Here is a 5,738-nt window from a genome sequence, read left to right on the forward strand (position 1 = left end):
TTGTGCTGAGATGAATATGATGTGAAAGTTGTGCTGACACTAAACTGCAGACATCAGGCTGATATTATACTGATCCACACTGAGGATCTTCATGGTAAAGTCTGTTTTCTTCTTCTCTGGTTTAGTCCATTGACTGCAGCAGAACAATGTTCACATTTCAAACCTTCAAAGAAGAAGAAAAATCCTCCACTGGATAATTCACTGTGAAACTCTCCAACTCTTCATTCCACCTTAAAGTCTGTGTGACACTGAAATCCAAAGCAAAATGTGCGTTTGCTTTACAGACAGCAGTCCAACACAAACATACACACATCATCCAAAACACAGTCCAACATCCAAATCTCCTCCACTGCCAGCATGAATGATGGGAAAGAGAAGGAGGAACACTCTGACATTCAGGGTTAGAATGAGTTTCATGAAGCAGACTGTGAAGATCAAAGCTGCATTAGAAAGCTTACATGAATGAATGAGTGGACAGAAGTGGACAGAGATCATCTGAAGCACTTCAAAGGCTTTAAATCAGCACATTTCTCTTTATTCTTTATCAACTCTGTTAGTTTCTCTCAGTTTTCTGTGGAATGAAGCTAACAGCAGGCTAATAAGATGCTGACCAATAGGTTTCTATTAAAGGTTGTAATTTGTATATGAAAAAGTGCTTTGGCTCAGCAGGGATCAGCTTACAGGTAGAATACAGCTGCTGGATGGGATTAGCATGTTATAGCTATCTACCAAACTGCTAACTGGGGGATTTCAGGCCATCTATGGATCATTTTTGCTAACTGTTTATTCAGCTTAGGCTCACAGGGCTGCAGCCTGTGCCCTAGCTGTCATAGGGCAAGAGGCGTGGTCCACCTGCACAGGTGAGCAGTCCATCACAGGGCCAACAGAGAGAGACAGAGAAGCACTCTCTCACATCCACACCTACAGCCAATTTAGAAGCACCAATGAACCTAAGCAGCATTTCATTGGACTGTGGGAGAACATCCAACCTCCACAGAAAGGCCAACAAGCTTCAACCTACAACCTTCTTGCTTTAAGGCACTAGTGCGAACCACTTTTCCCCATTTCAGCCCAAATCCTGCATCTTCCTGTTTCTGACTCCAGGCCAGCTCCACTAACACTTTCTCATCAGACACTGCCACCTAGTGGAGGAAGTCTTAGTTCCATTTGAAGCTTCAGATTACAGTTAGTTCCTTTACAAAGAGGTGGAGGTGGTGGGGCCACAGCACCATCATCACTGAGTGCCATAGGACACTTAACCTTTGTTTCCATATGCTGGGAACTTCCTGTTGTTCCAAGGAGGACTGGAAAATGTGTGAAGATCTCCCAGTCAGTTCCTCACAGCACACTTCAATCATTTCCCTCCCACAGCATCAGGACCAGGGCTTTTTCTCTCTTTGGTCCCACTAAGAGATTTCCACACAAACACCTCATCAGTGGGACTCTCAGAGCTACCAGCCCTTTGCTACAATCACAAAGCTCTTCATTGAAATCAATGATATCAAAGCTGGAATCAAATGAGTCCAAGTCTTCTGCTGATTCAGCATCACATTCATCTTTGCTCCTTGTTCTGCATCCCCACCATGGACTTCATTCCTTTCCAAGCCAGCCTTGAGTGTCCTTTATTCAGCTCATCCTCTGCTTTACTTTTACACCTGATTTTAGCTGCTTTATCTCTCTTTCAACAAGTTTCTGTGCCTCAATCTTTTTCTTCTCTTCCTCATAACAAGACAGCTTCTTCTGCCTGAGAACATGTTGGAGTGATTTACTAATCCAGGGCTGCTTATTGGGGAAAATACTTCCTGTTTCCAAAGTAATCCCCATTTTTCCCAGAAAGAAATGTAAGTAGAAATCGATGATCTAAGTGAGAACATGAGCCTTTAAAAAGTCCCAGTGGGTGCAGTCAAAGCAGTCCCTCAGTCCCAGTATAGAGTCTTTGGTCCAGACTGGAACAACTGTGTGCCCAGTTTGAGCTCTCTTCAGTGCTGTGACCTGACAGACCCAGAGGGGCCATCACATCACATTTAGAAGCTCCCCTAATGGAGCCACAACACATGTCCAACACTTAGTCTGTCTTGTTGGACCAACTGGAAGAGATGATTCAAGGACTTAGTCACAGAACAGAGATTCAAATCTCCAAAATCCAACTGGCTGCATCAGGACATATAGTCTGAAACTCTGCACAGTTTCCTGTTTGAAGCTGCTTCCTGTTGGCTTCAGCTGTTTGGAGTTTCCATTTTCTAAACTTCTACATTCTGAACCTTCTTCAGCTCTGAACAGATGATGAAACACTGAATGATTTCAAGCTCACACTTTGTCTAATAAACTTACATCTTTCATTCTTTATACAGATTGGAGAGCTGTGGTTTGTCAGAGATCAGCTGTGATTATCTGGCAGCAGCACTGAAGTCCAACCCCTCCCATCTGAGAGAGCTGGAGCTGCAAGAAAACAACCTGAAGGATCCAGATGTGAAGCAGCTGTCTGATCTTCAGCAGAGTCCAGACTACAGACTGGAGACTCTGGTGTAAGTAGAGTGATGGAGTGAGTGGGTGGTGCTGTCAGCAGTATTGTACTAAACACAGTCAGTATGAAACAAAGATCCAGTGTTTCCTGTAAAGCTGCAGCTTCTCAGTGAAGCTGTGAGAGGAGAATGGTGACAGGCTTCAGGATTGGACACAAACACTTCCTGTTTCTGACCTTTATGGTCACCATGGTAACGGCTGACACGCTCTGATCAAACGCTGTCAACAGCCAATCAGCTCTCTGAACAAAGCAGCACGCAGACCAATGACTGCATTCATTTCCAAGTTTAAAGCAGTGAAGAACACAGTCTGTAGGTGAGGAAGAATTTAGTGAGAGCAGATGTTTGGATGGAATTCCTCCAGTTAACAGCTGGAACCGTCCATCTGGATTGTTGGGCTTGTTGTTGGGGTTCCTACAGAGCTCAGAGTGGACACACCAAGGTTCTTCTAATGAATGAAAGTCCAAACTCAAACTAGGAGGGAAAAACATTTTCATCAACTTCAATAAAAATCCAAAGATTAGAAAAAGTGAAGCAACAATGAGTCCTAGTACAGTCCCAGCACTGAAGTCCCTGCTGCTCTTTATACTGGATGTGCTGCATCTCTGACTGACAGCTGATGAAGAGTCTCTGGAAACACTTGTTTATCTCCTCTGCTCTTCCTTCTTCTCTCTGCAGGTGGAGGTGATGATGGTAAACAGGACGGTGTGTGTGCTGAGAGAGGAGGAGCTGTGTCCTGATGATCCAGAGAGGTTGAAGCAGCAGCAGCTTGTGTGTAGAGACGCTCTGACTGGGCCATGTTACTGGGAGGTGGAGAGGAGAGCTTCATCCAGCAGTGACTGACAGAGGAATGAGAAGAAGTGCAGATGACTGTCAGTGCTGCAGAGTGAACTGCTCTGAGAACAGCTCCACTGTCAGACACAATGTAGAGTCCAGCATCATCCCTGTGTGTCCCTCTGGATCTGACAGAGGATCATCAGTGTATCTGGACTGCTCTGCTGCTGCTCTGTCCTTCTACAGTCTCTGCACAGTCTCTGTCTGACTCTGGCTTCAGACCCTCCTGGATCAAACTCACCTGGAAAGGCTTTCAAACATCACTCAATAGATTTGAATACAGAATATATTTGATATATACTGTAGATGTACTGTAGAGTTGCAGTTTGTCACTTGTAAATACAGTCTGTGAGCAGCTGTGAGCTGAAAGATCTTTCTAGAAACAGGAAATGTTTTCACTCTTCTGTTGCTTTTTCATATATTTCCACAACATTAATATTGATCCCACCTGTCTCACCTGTTTCATGCTTTTATACATAATAACAGGACACGTGTGATCTGAGCGCTGCTGTGGTTGCTGTGCTGCACGTCTTCATTTAGATAACAGAGACATCTAGTGGTTCAGAGGGAGAACTGCAGGAGGTGGAGCTGTGTTTTAGCATGGAAAACTTTTTATCTTTTAGGCGCAGATACAAATATGACAAGTATCAGTGTGAGATACAAAAGGTCACATCAGTCAGCAGAGGGAACAGTGATCACACAGCAATGTAAGAATAGAAACATAACAGTGAATCTGGACATGTATACAGAGGGAAGCAAACAAACAGGATGTAACACTACATTAAAGCCACAAATGTGAAGAAAACAAACACAAAGGAAAATATATTTGATCTCAGGAATCCAAATCAGATGCTTTAGAGCAGGGGTCGGCAACCCTGGGCACGCGTGTCACAGCTGCCACGTGAAGGGTTAACTGATGGCACGACCATAGCTGGACTGGCCATCGGGCATACCGATGATGATTTTTCATTTTTATGGGCTGATGATGTTTTTTTTATTTTTTTGTAACGGTATAAACAATGAAAGATGGCGGATTGGCCGGATGCTGGTCGATGTGTAAAAATAAGTCAGTTGTTTGGTGGTGGCTTTGGCGGAGCTTCCACAGAGGCAGCAGGTGGATGTGTGAAAGGGGAGGCGGGAGGAGCAGAGACCCGAGGCGGCTGCCGGTCCGAGTGTCAGGTGAACTGAACTTCAGGTAAGAAGTTATGACCTGCAGTCTGTCTGGGTCAGATATAAACCAAGTTTAGGTGCAGTTTATTTTCCTTGTGCTGACTTTTTACAGTCAGTTATAATAACTCCCACTCAGAGGAGAACAGAGATCACATTAACATGTGTGTCTCTGTAGTAACAAACATGCCATATTAGCCCAGTTTATTTTTCTTATCATTGTTGTGAGGAGACCATAAATAGCATTTGTATTTTCTGTTGTACAGTTCATTTGCTGTTATGGATAAAAAGTCTTTTTTGTTTCAAAGTAGCTGATAAATATTCGCTGATAGCTGCAAACATCTGCGCACAAATATAATCCTATGAAGTGGTTCTATATAGTGTGTAATTTATTGCTAATGCAATCATATGGCACATTGACTTCTGAGGAAATGTTAGATGCACTCATCATCAGAAAGGTGTCCGACCTAAACCAGGGGGTTTAGAGTATCATAGAGTTTTTGTGGTTTGTTTTCTTTAAGTCATTTCACAGATTTTCTCTATAATTTCAATTCCTTGAATAAAACAACAAACTTAGGGGATGATTTTGTAATCCAACTTTATGTATGAAAGATTTGACTAAACGTAAAACAATCTTCCAACTCAGTCGTCATTCTTATCTTGTGAAATCAAACCAAACGTTCTGTTGTCTCTAAATCAGGGATTGATGAAATCTTTGGTTGCATCCATTTATGAACATGTTCTCATTCATATTAAATCGTAGTCTAAGTCCTTCTTTAGAGGGATAAATGTCATTCATTATCTTCAAATGTGTTTCTGTTGTTTTGGGGGGAAGTTTGAAGTCCATTGTTCAAAGTCTGTTAATGAAACTTTATGAAGTTTATGTAGGATGTTTTTCCTATTTTGTATTTGTTTGAATTATGATGTATTTCTGACTCTTGCTGCCATGATGCCAGGTCTCTCTTGAAAACAACATTTTTAATCTCAATTAAATTTTCACCTGGAGAAATAAAGATGATAATAATAATTTTGTCTTCAGGGAATCATTTCTCTGTAAAACAGCTTCTTCTGAAACTCTTGTTACATTTCTTGTTTATTGTTTGCTGGTTTTAGAAAAATGTCATCGTCTCTGTGTGAACTTAAACTCTACATGTGGTGTCAGCTATAAACGAGCTCTAGAGTCTAATAACGATGCTTTTATTATTGTCTGGTATC

This window comes from Aulonocara sp. 'chitande type north' Nkhata Bay, linkage group LG3, assembly GCF_057382095.1.
Source record: "Aulonocara sp. 'chitande type north' Nkhata Bay isolate Kocher_YH1m ecotype deep benthic linkage group LG3, A_spYH_male_GT1.1, whole genome shotgun sequence".
NCBI lineage: Eukaryota > Metazoa > Chordata > Actinopteri > Cichliformes > Cichlidae > Aulonocara > Aulonocara sp. 'chitande type north' Nkhata Bay.